Below are 16183 nucleotides of genomic sequence, written 5' to 3' on the forward strand. Positions count from 1 at the left end.
CAACATTTTCATCAATGATCTGGAGATAAATATACAGTCACTGCTGGAAAAAATTGTGGATGATACAAAGTTTGGTGGAGTGCTAAATAATAATGAGAACAGGGAAGTCCTACAGAGTAATCTGTCTCACTTGGTAACCTAGGCTCATTCCAACAAAACATGATTTAATACAGCCAAATGCAAAGTTTTATATCTAGGAACAAGGAATGCAAGCCATACCTACAGAATGAGGGCTGGAAAGCAGTGACTTTGAAAAGAATGTAGGTGTCATAGTGCACAAGCAACTGAGCATGAGCTCCCAGAGCGATGCTGTGTCAAAAAGGGTTGATGTGATCCTCAGATGTATAAACGGGGAATAGCAAGTAGGAGAAGGAAAGTAAATTTTACCTCTGTGTAAGGCATTGGTGAGACTGACAGTGGAATATTATGTACAGTCCTAGCGCCCACATTTTTAAAATGATGTTGAAAAATTGGAAAGGGTACAGACAAGGGACACAAAAATGATTTGAGGGTTGGAGAAAATGCCCTACAGTGAGCAGATTCAAGAGCTCAATCTGTTTAGTTTATCAAAATGAATATTCAGAGGTTACTTGATCACAGTCCATAAAAATACCTTCATGGAGAGAAAGTACTGGGTACTAAGAGGGCTCTTTCATCTAGTGGAGAAAGTCATAGGACCCACCAATGGGTGAAAGGTGAAGCCAGAAACATTCAGATTAGAAATTATGTACAGATATGTAGCAGTGAGGGTGATTAGCCATTGGAACAAACTAATGGGATCAATACAGGGGTAACTGGGTAAAATGTAATGGCATGTGAAATGCAGGAGGGCAGATTAGATGATCTAATGGTCCCTTCTCACCTTAAACTCTGAGCCTCTGGGCTCCCACACCCCTTGCAGCATAGCTCAATAGGGTGGTATGCTGTCTTCGGCATCCTACCTGTGCTTGCAACCACCTCTTCCCTGAGGCTGTATAAGGTACAGGTGGAAGTTAATGATGATGTGAGGAGCATATTTATTGAACTGAAAATATTTTCTGAATTCCAGACCAATGCTAATTCAAGGGTGTTAACAGGTCTTTTGTAAGGAAGGTCATAAGATAGGAAGTTTGACTTCCTACCCTACTTCCAAATTCCAGTATGGAGTACTGAACTGTGCACTGTTGAAAATAATGTTAGAGGATATTATCCATTTAGATTATCAAAACTCTCATTGCACTTGGATACCACAGTCAGCAGAGTTGTAAGAAAGAAGAATGGGAGAGCGAAAAGGAATTGGTTTAGTCAGATTGGAAAACGGCAGGAGGGAGAATTTAAAAGGGGTGGGGGAAATGAGTGTAGGGAGCAAGAAATAAATATTTCAGGTAAATGCCAGTCTTTAAATGGTTAGCTGAAGGTTTAAATCTTGCATGCCATACAATATGCACCATGAGTTCTTACAGCTTTCCAAAGAGGATGGTGTTATGCCCTGAGAACATCTCTCCTGGCATGGAGTGACCAAAGAAGAGGCTGCCCCTAGGGAACTCATTTCAATTTTTAAATACAGAGCCCAGTACATACTGGGAAGTATCAAGTAGAACAATAGTCTCTGGCACAATCTGGCTATTTTGCATTACTCAGGAAATGCAGAATGAGCATATTCTGGTCATAAATGCCCAGTGGATAATTCCCCTTGCAGAAGGGAATTGTCTGTTGGGAGGGGCACCTGGTAAGGGAAGCTCCTGTCCAGGTGCCCCTCCCAGCCTTAATATAAGGTACATGTTGGAAGGAGGGGAGACATATGTTGTGGGGAGTAGGATGGATTAGGTTTCCCTGACACCAGGACCGCTCTCATGCCAATCATAATGGAAATTTGAGCCCTTGCAGGTTAGTTGATGCTAGAAAGATACTTATGCAAACCTATCCAATAAAGCTCATATAGTAGTTACTTCACTGTTGAAATTCATCATTATTATGTATTTTTCATATTACAATAGCACTGAGAAGCCCCAAAAGAGGTGAGGGCAGCAATGGACTAGGGCCTGTAAACACACTGTAACTTATTCAGGGCATGGACCGTCTCTTGCAATATAAATAAGACAAAGAGTGAAGAAAGGAAACGTGTTATTTTACAGATAGGGCATGGAAGTACAGGGAAGAAGGGCTTGTCTACATGGTCACTTAGTTCATGGTCAACCGGGATGTGAATGTGCAGAGCACTAGCTTGCCATGCCCTAACTGTGTGGAGCCTGCTACCCATACTGTGGAACTTTTAGTGAATGGTAACAGGTTCCCACACAGCCAGTTCATGCACATCAGGCAAGTGCATTGTAATTTGACACTCTGGTAACTGTAACATAGTCACTGACTGTAAGCAACCCCTAAGTGGCTTGCCAAGGTCACAAAGGAAAGATGCAGAAATTGAACCCAGATCTCCTAACTTCCTCTTCTATGCCTTAACCACAGATCAGCTTTCTTTCAAATGCTTCTATATCATTGCTTCAATTTCATAAAAATCTCCCAGCAACCTGCAACAAAATAAGTAGATTTTTCAATCCAAAAACAAGTCTCTTAATTGCTAAGGACAGTGTTCCAATTTACCTTAAAAAAAAAAAAAAACCAACAACAACCTCCAAGTAAACAAAAAAACCTTACAGTCATCCCCAGAAAGATATTAACTCAAATTCTAAATACATCATACCATTAAAACACCACAATTGACAAAACTAGAGTTATTTATTCTGTTCTAAATTAAAGAGGACAAACAGATATGAAAAAATCATCACCACATTTTCAGTACAGCAACCGCAAAATGACAGAACAATTCCCTTTTAAGCATATTTCATTCTTGGTTGAAGCATAAACATGCTTTTCCCCAGATGATTCCAACAGTTACACTTTACCTTCTAATTAAACAAATCATGCTTAATATGTGCAAATGAAATAGTCAGAATTATACTATTAGATTTCCTGAAAACAAGGCACTTTGGGAAAGTAGTATTGTTGAACCATAATTGATTTTCTTATTTTATGCAATTCAATGGGTTGTTTTGTGTAGTACTTAACTACAAATTAAAGAATAATTTCAGAATACAATGAAATCTGAGCAAGATTTTTTTTATAATCCAGTGGACATTCACTCAATGTCCCTACTTGATTTTTTCTTTGGTGAACGTGATATACAGATCACACATTAGCTATGGTGATAAAGATTTCTCCAGTAGTCCTGAAAAAGTATTGTGACTACAGAAGCCACTTACCACTAATTATGGTTTTCAAGAGCATTGCCTGCATATTCCCACTGATGGGAAATGGACCCTCATTCCACAAAGCTTGTGGAACTTTCTAGAAAATTGTCAGCACAGAAAAGCTACACCATCCCCAAAGCCAGCCAGTTGCACTTGCACTGGAGTAATCCTGAAAATAGACAGAGTATCCTGGTACTTGGAGCAAGACAAAAGTGCAGGTCCCCATAAGCAGAAGCCTTCTGCTTCCTCTCTTTCTGCTTCCTCTCTTTAGAGAACTTTGAAGCCTAATGGGGCCAAGATGAGAGGACAAGTCTTACTCAGCCTTTAAGGATGTCTGGAAACAACCAGGCTTCTCCCTATGGTGTCAAGGGTAAAGGCCCAGCACACAGAAGAACAATCTCTGACATTTCCCGCCTTGAGGCCCAAAAAAAAACTATGTGCATCTGACTCTGGAAAGATGTATGAGCACAAATACATTACTTAAAATCCAGTCTTTTTCTGTTAATCTTTGCGGTCTGGATTGGACATGATCAGCCTAGAATTAAAACTGTGCAATGATGTTGAAATACCTTAAAACTCACTGTAGTGGGGTGGTCACCCCACTCTGGCCCTGGAAGGGTTAAAAGCAGCCCTGGAGAGGGCTGCGGCTGGGTAAAAGGGATTAAGAACAGCTGGGGAAGCTGACTGAGTAGCTGATCACAGGTGTGGCTAGCTTAATTAGGGCTCATCTGGCCCTGATAAGAGGGCTGTGACCCAGAAGCTGAGGGAGTCTGACTCTAGCCCTGGAGTTGGAAGGGCTAGCTGCCTGGGAGCAAGGTACGCAGAGCCGTGCCGTGGAGCTCCAGCCTGGAAAACCCCCAGGCTGCAGGCATTGTTAAAGGCCTACAAAGGTACTGGGGCTGCAGAAGGGCAGCCCAGAGATAGGCAAAGGCAGCAGGTCCTAACTTCTTACCAATGATGAGTGGCCATTACAAATTGTAGTCTGCCCCAGTGAGCAGGGGCTAGGTGATGACTGGCAGTAGCCACTGAGGCAAGGTGGGTTTAGAGGGGAGACCCAGAGTGTGGGCACTGCTGGGGCAGAACCCTGAGGGAAAGGGGCACCGGGGTCCAGGAGGGACATGGGGCCTGCAGCAGGCAAGACACTGGCCTGTAGAGGGCGCTCCATATGCTGGAGAGCTAATTCCCAGGATGAGCAGCAGGAGGCGCTGCACCAGTGAGTCGTCGCCTCACTACAGTCACCTAAACTACCTAAAACCACAATAATTATTAACAAGCTACCTGAAATTTTTGGGGAACCCCCCACACAAAAACAAACAAGAAAAGCTCTTTGGACACCGGGGAAGACTCATGTACTTGTAGTTAGCCACAAAAGGGAAAAAGCGGAGGTAGTTGAGTACTGGATGGCTCTTTATAACCTTGGCCCCAGGTGTTCAGTCCTGCAAGGCTCAGTCGCTCAGTCACAATGGGCACTGCTTTTCTAGAAGGTTCCTCAAGCTCAATGGCATGGGGAGGGCAGTCTCATCCCAAAAGTGAAAATAAGCAGAGGCCACCACAAAGAAGAATATAAGAAAAGTCAGGAAGTTTATTAAGACAAGTATAGTATTAAATATAAAATCTGCACTTTGCGTGGAGATAAGAACCCTGATATTTAAATCAACGTAAGCTACTGAGGGTATGTTTTTGAGAGTACTGTCTCATAAGAGATTTACATGAGAGACTCACAAAGAATAAAATAAAGATTGTGAGATGCATACATTTGGTAACACAAAGGAATATATGCAGACCACAATATAAATGAGGAGGCTAAATTAAGCACCTTAATTACAACAAAATTCAGTGAAGTGCTACAGTGATTCGACGAAATCATGATAATTGCTTTTAACTGTGATGGTGCTGGTGGCTATAAAGGCTGGGCGAAATTAATAATAAATTCACTGAACATCAAATATTAGTGCTATTTGGATGCCAGTTAATTTAGGTCACCCATCCCTATAATTACCACTGACAGCAGTGACACTGATATTGTCATTAGCAGCTTGGAGCATATAACAAAAGCTCTCTAGCTTTCCTGGTTCACCACTGAACTTAAAGAGCAGAAAGGTTTTCCTTGGTCTCTGCATCCCTAGACTCAACAGTGGAAGAGAGACTCTAGCCCCAACCCACACTCTTCTTGAATCTAGCAGGGGTTCTCAAATTGGGGTGTGACCCCTCAGAGGGTAGCAAGTTTATTAAATGAGGGGTTGTGAGCTGTCAGGGTCTACCCCCAAACCCAGTTCACCTCCAGCATTTATAATAGTGTTAAATATAAAATGTATGTTTTAAAATTTATAAGGAGGGCGGTCACACTCAGAGGCTTGCTGTGTGAAAGGGGTCACCAATACAAAAGTTTGAGAACCACTGATCTAGAGCGTATATGTGAGGAAAACTGACATATTCGGGGTGACAATAGGCTTGTCTCATCCATCTTACCAGAGGCTCACTTTCTCCCTACTTACATTTGGCTGTTTTCTGGTTGTGGTGATGTAGAGATCTGATAGCCTTTGCCCTCCCCCCCCCCCAATAACTTTTGGAGCAGAAAACTGGATTTTCTCAAGATGTTTAGGCATATTGAGCTATTCCTCACATTTTTCTTGTTTAGGGAAGGGTAGCTGATAAGGCTAAGGAAGGGTAGCTGATAAGGCTCAATACCTACGTACTGAGGAGAGGGAGGAACAGGTGCATTGCTTCTTCCATTGGAACATTTGGGTGATGCACAGAAAGAAAGTCAGAGTTTAATAGATTTGGTGTGCCGTTATTTCTATGCACCATTCACTGCTGTATAAATTAACAGTACAGGGCTCATTTCTACTCATTTCTACCCTGAGACATACACATGCATTTTCAAAAATGCTTTTAAATGGTAAAGGCCTGGAAAGTTCAAATATAGATAATGAACAGATCACATAGTAACTGTGGTTCTTTAAGATGTTCTCCATGTATGGATCCCACTCCTAGTATGCATGTGCCCCAAGCACAGGACATCTGCATCTTTTAACCAGCAGTTCCTCATGTTACACCCTCCTGAGGGCATGAAGGGAAGACCACCCAACTGCAGCTCAGTTCCTTCATCACCCAGAGTCCTTATCAAAGAGCTGTGGGAAAGAGGATGGCTGGTGGGGTCCATATGTACAGAGTATCTTGAAGAATTACTGTAAGGTAAGTAACTTCTTTCTAGTCCAAGTATCTGTACATGGAGATCCTGCTCTTGGTGATTAGCCAGCAGTTAACTCCTCAAGGTGGGGGGAGTTAGGAGCTTATCTAAACAATTATTTCAGTAATGTCTGACTAAACTGAGTGTCAGATCAGAAAGCTCATGCAAGGGAGTAGTGGCTGGTGAATGTATGAATGGAGCTCTGCACAGCTGCTCTACAATTTTCAGCTAAGGCATGCAACCAAGGCCATCTGAGTTCTGGTAGAATGAGATTTAATATAGGACAGAAAAGTAATCTTGTTGATATTATAGGAGGTTCTAAGACAGTCTGAGATCCTGCACCCCAACCCCACCCCCCATGCCCCAACCCCCTGCTCCAGCCCTGAACTACCTCCTGTACCCCAAACACCTCATCCCTGGCCCCACCCCAGAGAACACACCCCAACCCCCTCCTGCACCCCAACCCCCTGCTTCAGCCTGGTGAAAGTGAGTGAGGGTGGGAGAGAGCAAGTGATGTAGGAAGAGGGTATGGAGGGGGACTAGGACTGCAGAGAAGGGGAAGGGCAGGAGTGGAACCTCAGGGGTACAAATTGATAAATAAAATAGCAGTTAGTCACCATGACCAGATGTATTCACCCAAGCAGTGGTGAATTAGCCCCAGAAAAAAATCCGCTGCTGGGCAGGCAGATGAATCCCCCAACCATGCTGCCCAGAAGCAGTGCCGGTGGCAGCAGGGGAAGCCCATCCCCTAACCCAATCCCTGTTAGGGGAAGCCCCCAACCCAGTGTCCCCTGACCCCATCCCCAGCAGAAGCCATGGGACAGCAGGGGAATCCCCAGCCCAGCACCCTCGACTCCACTCTTTGGCAGAGGCAATGGGGCAGCAGGGGAAGCCCCAGCACCCTGACCCCACTCTCTGGCAGAAGCACTGGTTGGGCGGGATGGGAGAAGTCCCAGTTCCCTAACCTTGGTTCCCCGCAGAAGTGCCAGGAGAAGCCTCCGGACTCCCACTGTGGCTCTGGGACTGGAGGCACTCCCTCTACCTGGCGCAGCCTCAGGGCTGGGGGAGCTCTCACTCCCTGCTGTGGCCCAATGCAATGGTGGGTTGACAGCTTCTCCAGTCTTGAGGCTGCAATGTGTGTGGGGGAAAGGATCAAACAGGCTGAAGGGCAGCACTGGGGGGGTGGGAATGGGTGGGACCGAGTGAGACCCTAGGTGGAACAGGGGCGTGGCCTGGGGATGAGGCAGAACAGGGTATGGCTATGGGCAGGGCCACAGGTGGAAGGGGTGGAGAGGGGCCCCCCAATTGCTCTGGCCCAGGTCCCCAGGAAACCTCTGCCTCTGCACCCAAGAGTTCTGAAGGAACTCAAATATGAAATTCAAGAACTACTAATTGTGGTATGTAACCTATTGCTTAAATCAGCCTCTGTCTGATGACTAAAGGATAGCTAATATAATACCATTTAAAAAAAAAAAGGCTCCAGAGGTGGTAATTGCAATTACAGGCCAGTAAGCCTAGCTTCACTACAAGGCAAATTGGTTGAAATGATAGTAAAGAGCAGAATTATCAGACACATAGATGAACACAGTATGTTGGGGAAGAACCAACGCGACTTTTGTAAAGGGAAATTATGCCTCACCAATCTCAAAGAATTCTTTGAGTGTGTCAACAAGCATGTGAACAAGGGTGATCCATGGGTTATAGTGTACCTGGACTTTCATTAAACCTTTAACAAGGTCCCTCACCAAAGGCTCTTAAGCCGTTTTAGACACAACAAATCCTGAATCTTTGCAGGGGGTTACACGAGATGACTCTTGTGGTCCCTTCTAACCCTATGATTCTAAGCAAAGCAGACAGTCATGGGATAAGAGGGAAGGTCCTCATGGATCAGTAACTGGTTAAAAGATAGGAAACAAAGGGAAGAAATAAATGGTCAGCATTCATAGTGGAAAGAGGTACATAGCGTGGTCCTCCAAGGATGTGTCTTGAGACCAGTGATGTTTATCATATTGATAAAGGATCTGGAAAAAGAGTTAAACAGTGAGGTGGCTAAATCTGCAGACAATACAAAATTACACAATATAGTTAAGTCCAAATATTACCATGAAGAGTTAAAAAAGGATCTCACAAAACCAGGTGACCAGGCAACAAAATGGCAGATGAAATTCTGTGTTGATAAATGCAAAGTAATGTCCATTTGAAAACATAATCCCAACTACAAATGAAAAATTATGGGGTCTAAAAATTAGCTGTTACCACTCAAAGATTTTGGAGTCATCCTGGATAGTTGTCTGAAATCATTTTCTCAATGTGCAGTGGCAGTCAAAAAACCTAATAGATAAAACAGAAAATACCATAATGCCACTATAAAAAGACTGGGACTGTTCATCTTGGCAAAGAGATAACCAAAGGGAATATGATAGAGGTCTATAAAATTATGAATTGTGTGGAGAAAGTGGGAGTATTATTTACTCCTTCACATTACATAAGAACCAAGGGTCACCCAATGAAATTAATAGGCAGCAGGTTTAAAGCAAACAAATGGAAGTACTGCTTCACACTGTGCACAGTCAACCTGTGGAACTTGCTGCCAGGGGATATTGTGAAGGCAAAAACTATAACTGAGTTCAAAAAAGAATTAGATAAGTCCATGGAGGATAGGTCAAACAGCTATTATTTAAGTTGTTCAGGGACAACACCATGCTCTGGGTGTTCTTAAATATATGACTGCCAGAAGCTGAGACTGGACAACAGGAGACAGATCACTCGATAATTGTCCTGTTGTGTTCATTCCCACTGAGGCATTAGACACTGGCTACTGTCAGAAGACAGGATACTGGGCTAGATGAACCACTGATCTGACCCAGCATGACCATTTTTATAGTCCCTACTCGCTGATCACTTAGAGCCATGTAGACTGCCTGAGCTTCCCCAGTCAAGTAGGGTGCTAGCTGTAGGTCCCAACCTGCACCCACAGCTACTCTTTCAAAGGTGACTAAAAATGCATTTGGGATAGTCCTCAGGGACTGCTTTAGAGAGGCCTATTGCCTGTACCTGGTTGCCATTCCCTGCTGCAGGACTCACCACACCCAGGCATAGCTGCTGTTTCTCATTGGCTTGCTCTCAAATAAAGTCCTGTAGGCTTTTCTGTTGCTCAGCTTGCCAGGCAAGCAAGGACTGTCTCTCCAGGTAGTGGCTCTCTGCTAGAAGACCTACAGGGTCTTATGAATCCCCTTCTCTTGTTTTAGGAGCCACTGCAATGTGTCCTCCATTGCCCAGACTGCTGAATCTTTGCACCAGCTCCCCAGTCAGGTTATCTGTGAGCACAGATAAGACAGAAACTGGGGACGCCCCCAGTTGCCACACAGTGTGACCCTCTGCTCCTGCGTTGCCACACAAATGGCTGACACCTCCAGCCTGTAACCATCACTGTGTATTTTGTGTTTTATCAACCATTACTTTCCTACAGTTCCAGGTAGCAATTCTATTTACAGTGTCATACAATCATAAGAGAAGGAAGAGCACCCAGAGATCTCCATTTATCCTGGTCTTCCTTCCTCTTTCCTCTCCTGTCCCTGCACTTCCCTCCTGTTCTGTGCTCCTTATCTGCCCTTGCAGTTAATGGACTGATTAGTCTGGTTTGGGGAGTGCTAAGGAGCTAATCTAGTAATTAGCCATTCCTTCCCTCAACCAGCCCTCTGTGGGAGAACTAACTGGATTTATAATGACCAAAGTGTTGGTTCAGCTGCTCATTCTCAGAACTGTGTCACAGATGAAAATCCAAGACTATTCTAATATACATTTTGGGTTACATGTCATAGTTACTCTGTACACATAAAAGACTACATGTGAAAGAGCCCAAATCTCTCTCACTCACTAAGCAGAAGTGGTTGCTACTAAACACACTGTTTTAATGAATAGGGGATATGACCAACACAATTATAAGGATTCAAAAAGCAGATGCAGGGCTACATGGATCTTTGGCCTGACCCAGCATGGCTGTTCTTATCCATCAACAAGATCAGCAGTAGGCTCAAATCAGGAGAAGGGGACATTTTTTCTTACAGATGGAGAAACGTGACAGCTTCTTTAGAAATCTGTGAAAAGTAGAGCGTGAAAATATTTTGGATTGGTGGGTGATAGTTCGGTGACAGTTCTCTGAGCCTAACTGACAGCATGGGGAAAGGAGTACTTGTGGCACCTTAGAGACTAACAAATTTATTTGACCATAAGCTTTCGTGAGCAACAGCTCACTTCATTGGATGCATGTGAGCTGTAGCTCATGAAAGCTTATGCTCAAATAAATTTGTTAGTCTCTAAGGTGCCACAAGTACTCCTTTTCTTTTTGCGGATACAGACTAGCATGACTGCTACTCTGAAACCTGACAGCATGGGGTGCTTTCAGAACTTGAGTCAAGAATTGCTTCTATGAGTGGGCTGCTATGAGAACTGATTTTCTGTGGTTAACTCTGAGGACGAGTAATTAAAAGAACTGAAGATCTAACTGCACATCCATAGAGACTTGGTGAGCTGACCTTCCCTGAATCAACCAGTCATCGAGGTAAGGATTACATGAAGAACTTTTTTCAGAGTAACAGCCGTGTTAGTCTGTATTCGCAAAAAGAAAAGGAATACTTGTGGCACCTTAGAGACTAACCAATTTATTTGAGCATGAGCTTTCGTGAGCTACAGCTCACTTGTCTTCTCTGATATACCACTACCACTAACAGACATGTCATAAATATCCTGGGGGCAGTAGAGAGGCCAAAAGGGAGCATTCTGAATTGATAGAGCTCTCCTGAAACCACAAAACCAAGATACTTCCTGTGAGCTGGGTATGTAGACACATGAAAGTAGGTGTTCTGTAATCTGAAGGTTCTGAAACAATCATGGGGTCTAGAGAAGATATAATAGAAACAAGAGGCACCATATGTAATCGGTTGCAACATGTGTATGTGTTAAGACACTTGAAAGATTGTGATTTGGAGACACACTCATCAAGTAGTTTTACATGGAGAATGTCACTAAGTTGAATTATTTTTCTTGGAACACCTCTACTGGTATTTCAAGGGTCTCTGTCATCCTCTTAAGGTCTTGCAATGCTTTGAAATCATTAGGGTTGCCAACTTTCTACTCCCACAAAACTGAATACTTGGGCTGTCAATTAATTGCAGTTAACGCACGTGATTAACTCAAAAAATTAATCACATTGCTGAAACTACAGAACCCGAACCACCAAAAAAAGATAAATCAATCAACCTTCTGCTGGTGGCAACCTTCTGACTCAGATAATGAAAATGAACGGGCATCATTCTGCACTGCTTTGGATTGTTATTGAGCAGAACCAGTCATCAGCATGGACACATGTCCCCTGGAATGGTGGTTGAAGTGTGAAGGGACATACAAATCTTTAGCACATCTGGCACATAAATATCTTGCAACGCCAGCTACAACAGTGTCATGTAAACACCTGTTCTCACTTTCAGATGACATTGTAAATAAGAAGGGGCAGCATTATCTCCTGCAAATGTAAACAAATTTGTTTGTCTGAGCGAATGGCTGAACAAGAAATAGGACTGAGTGGATTTGCAGGCTCTAAAGTTTTACATTTTGTTTTTGAATGCAGTTTTGTGTACAGAATTCTACATTTGTAAGTTCAACTTCACGATAAAGAGATTTCACTACAGTACTTGTAGTAGATGAATTGAAAAATACTCTATATTTATTTTTGATTACAAGTATTTGCCCTGTAAAAAGAAAAGTGAGCACTGTACTCTTCGAATTCTGTGTTGTAATTGAAATCAATATATTTGACAATGTAGAAATCATCCAAAAATATTTAAATAAATGATATTCTATTATTGTTTAATGGCGCAATTAGTCACAATTATTTTTTTTAATTACTTGACAGCTTTCCCCTCTGACCCTCCTCTGAGGCCCTGCCCCTGCCCTGCCCCTTCTCCAAGGCCTTCCCCCGCTGACTCCATCTCCCCCTCCCTCTGTTGCTCATTCTTCCCACCCTCAGTCACTCATTTTCACCAGACTGGGGTAAGAAGTTGGGGTGAGGGCTCTGGTGTGGGTCCAGGGATTATGGATTTGGGTGCAGAAGGGGGCTCCAGGCTGGGTCTGAGAGGTTTGGAGAGCAGGAGGGGGCTCTGGGCTGGGGCAGAGGGTTGAGGTGCGGGAGGTGTAAGGGCTCTGGCTGGGGGTGCAGCCTATTGGGTGGGTCTGGGGATGAGGGATTCGAAGGGCAGGAGGGGAATCAGGGCTGGGGCAGGGGCACGGGAGGGGTGTGGAGTGAAGGCTCCAAGCAGTGCTTGCCGCAAGCAGCTCCTGGAAGCAGCAACATGTCCCCCTTCTGGCTCCTACATGTAGGCACAGCCAGGCAGCTTTGTGCACTGACCCATCTGCAGGCACAGCCCCTGCAGCTCCCATTGGCCATGGTTCACAACCAATGGGAGCTGCAGAGCCGGCGCTTGGGGCTGGGGCAGCGTGCGGAGCCCTCTGGCTGCCCGTATGTGTTGGAGCCAGAGGGGAGACATGCTACTGCCTACTCACCTATCTGGGATCAGAAAACACTCCTTGTCCCAAAACACTGGCCCTTTAATGCTATGGGGTCTGGATGTTTCAGGAGTACTGTATAAGTAGTAAACCCCACCCAATCAAAACAAACCATCAGGGGAGAAATATGATAAAATAAACCTTTCTTGCTGTATTTCTGGCCCAGATTACTGGAAATTTTGTGAGAAAGTTTACTCAAGAGATTTCCATACAAATTTTTCTGACTCAAAAAGTTTTGACTCAAGATAAACTTTTAATAAGCAATTGATGTTTTGGGTGATTAAAGAATTAGTTTTTTTGAACCAAACTCTGAACCTTCTTCATGATGTAAAAGATAAAACAAGTTCACCACTTTGAGAAGAGTTTTGTATTTTATTGATAATCTATTTAGCTAGGCAGTAAACTCAGTGCCCAGTGAATAATGAAAAGCACAAATACTGATAATTTGGGAATAGTGTTCTGCAGCATAAGGATTATTCAAAACATCATAAAACTAAAGCTTTTTTCCCCAATTATTAAGTAGCCTTTTGTGAACATTTATATATTCTAAGTATTTAAGATAAAATTAGAAAAAAATAAGAAAGACAAAGATAATGAAAATTAAAGTCCACAGTGACTGGGCAAAACTGTAAATTAACAACATGTAGCTGTAACAATAATAATTTTGTGGCAGAAACCTAACACACTATAGATTCTTAACAGGGCATTTACAATTTAGTTCTTTTCTTCTTTCAGTTCTCCTACATAAATTAAATTTCCTAAATAAGTGGGGTGTGTCTGCTAGACTACAGAAGAGCTCTACAAAAATGCTTATGATATGATGCTTATGGTCTGATTCTTTTTTCTCCTTAGGCTGGAAAGACCTCATCAAGAGAATTAAAGAGTGACACAAACAGTCTTTAAGGGAAGTAATTTCCTGTTTGCACTCCAGAAATAACAGAATGGTATAGAGAACATGCCGAAGTGGTGGTCAGTGGGAAAGAATATGGATATCCTCTTACTCTAAGACACAGAAAATTCCATTTCCCTTCATATGTAAATAACAGCACTGCAAAGGAAATAGACTATTATGCCCATGGGCAATCTAGTTGTCTCACATTCCATTTCACACAAGTGAAGATTCCTTTGAAGGACTGGGGTGTAAATGGGAACTTAGATCTGATCTGAAGTAAAACATTTTTTAAAAATGCAATAGAAAAAAGTTCCATGATTAAAATGCAACATCTGAATATTTAAAATCTATATTTAAATTATTTTGATGATGGTGAACAGTCCTAGACTGACATATCTGGAAACAGAATTTCAAAGAACAGGTATGATATTGGAAATGGCATAGCAAGTGTCGACACCAATAGGCCCCTAGACCAGGGGTGGGCAAACTGTGCACTGCTGCCACCCCGGAGCCGCTCCAGGTAAGTGATGCCAAGCTGGAGCCTGCACCCCGCACCTCTCCTGCACCCCAATCCCCTGCCGCACCCCAGCCCTCTGCTGCACCCTGCACTCCCTCCTGCATCCCAAACCCCTGTCCTCAGCCCCCTCCTGCACTCCCCACCCCTCCCTGCACCACTGCCCTGAGCCTCCTCCTGCATTGTGCACCCCCCTCCTTACGCCAACCCCCTTCTCTGAGCCCCCTCACACACCCCGCACCCCTATTCTGCCCCAACCCCTTGCCCTGAGCCCCTTCCTGCACACCACACGCCCTCCCACACCCCGCACTCACTCCCGCACCCCAACCGCCTACCCCAATCCTACATTCATGGCCTTGCAAGCAATTTCCCCACCCCAATTTGGCCCGCAGGCCAAAAAGTTTGCCCACCCCTGCCCTAGACCACTCCTGCAGATGAGAGGGATAACACATGCTCATTCCAAACCTCTTGGGCTGAGGACTCTGCTGAAAGTCTGTTGACTGAACACTGTCAATTATGGTTGTGGGTTTTGTGATGTGGACACCACCTCGGCCCAGTGTAATGGAGCTGTGTTTCAAAGGAGCAAATTAGCCCAGTTCCTATTAATAGAGGCATTTCAGAGCTTAATGCTGATCGTGGTTATCTTATTGAAAAGTGATATTATTTCATTTGTGACATTAGCAATACTGCATAAAACTGCAATTATACCAGTGAGCAACTGTAAACTAGTTCATTCCTGCTGCAGCCACCATTGTCTTCACAGGTCTGAAAAAATTGTGTGTCATATTACACCCCTTTCATCCCACACACATTCTTCACCATTTAGTCCCAAAGGGTGAACCATGCAGAGCTGAAAGAACAGCAGCATTATCACCAGGCTGAAACCTTTTATTTTCACATAGCTGGCTCCTTTTTGCTAAGCGCAATAGCTAGCCCTATAGTTCTTATTCATCTCCTGGTCTCTCCTCTTTCTCCACATGTCCATCTCTTCTTTCAATTCCAGCAAGCAGCACTTCATAGGCATTAGGGTGTTTCTCTGTCTATCTATATACTTAAGTTGGTTCTTATACTATGCTCTTCACCATGGTAAGCAAGTACCTCCTCTCAGACTAGCCAGCACATGACAACCATCCAAGTGCAACCCACAGTCTTGGCTACTACTGTTTGTCCTCCCATTTTCCCTAGCTGTTACTGCTGTTCATCTACCTCTCCAAAACAGCAACTCAAAAATCAATATGTTCCAGACACTGACCTTGTGGCATATTAGTTATTATGCCCCTGCCAAGGCAGCTTTATTAGTTTTCCCATGAGTCCTCTAGAGGCTTCTGATGTGGAGCAGGAGTCATGGAACAGGCTGACCCCGATGCAAGGACTACTTTTCAGTTTTCTTAATCCTATTATATACTAAAATAAATTTGCACTTGCTAAGCTATTTATCATTAGGATTGTGTTGCACCCTCCTTGAAGTGAACAAAGTGTTCTCCTCCCTAGAATTGAATCTTATTCTTGTTTTTTTTCTCCAAATCACAAAAAAAGCATGGTAGTGATACAATCTTCAAAAGATAAACATTACTGTATATAGCTGTCATTGACTGACTGGCTAAACTTTGAAATGCTATTCTGCTACACATAACAGGCTAGATATTTTCTGAACATTTTCTGCCTACTAGAGATTTTATTTGTTTTTCTTTATGATTTGTTTTTGCACTTGCTTGCTATCTGTTGACACAACAGCATTCATATCCGCAGTCTCTGCTCATTTTATAAGAGGGAATTAGATAAATAATTTATAGGACAGG

General features: G+C 43.5%; 1 protein-coding gene across 1 annotated transcript in view; it reads right to left on the bottom strand.

Moving 5' to 3' along the window:
• The window catches only part of LOC141984481 (protein eyes shut homolog), a 785366-nt gene that overhangs the window by 173724 nt on the left and 595459 nt on the right, over positions 1-16183 (bottom strand). The gene's annotated exons all lie outside the window — the stretch shown is intronic.

The sequence above is a fragment of the Natator depressus genome, chromosome 3 (assembly GCF_965152275.1).
Source record: "Natator depressus isolate rNatDep1 chromosome 3, rNatDep2.hap1, whole genome shotgun sequence".
Classification (NCBI taxonomy): domain Eukaryota; kingdom Metazoa; phylum Chordata; order Testudines; family Cheloniidae; genus Natator; species Natator depressus.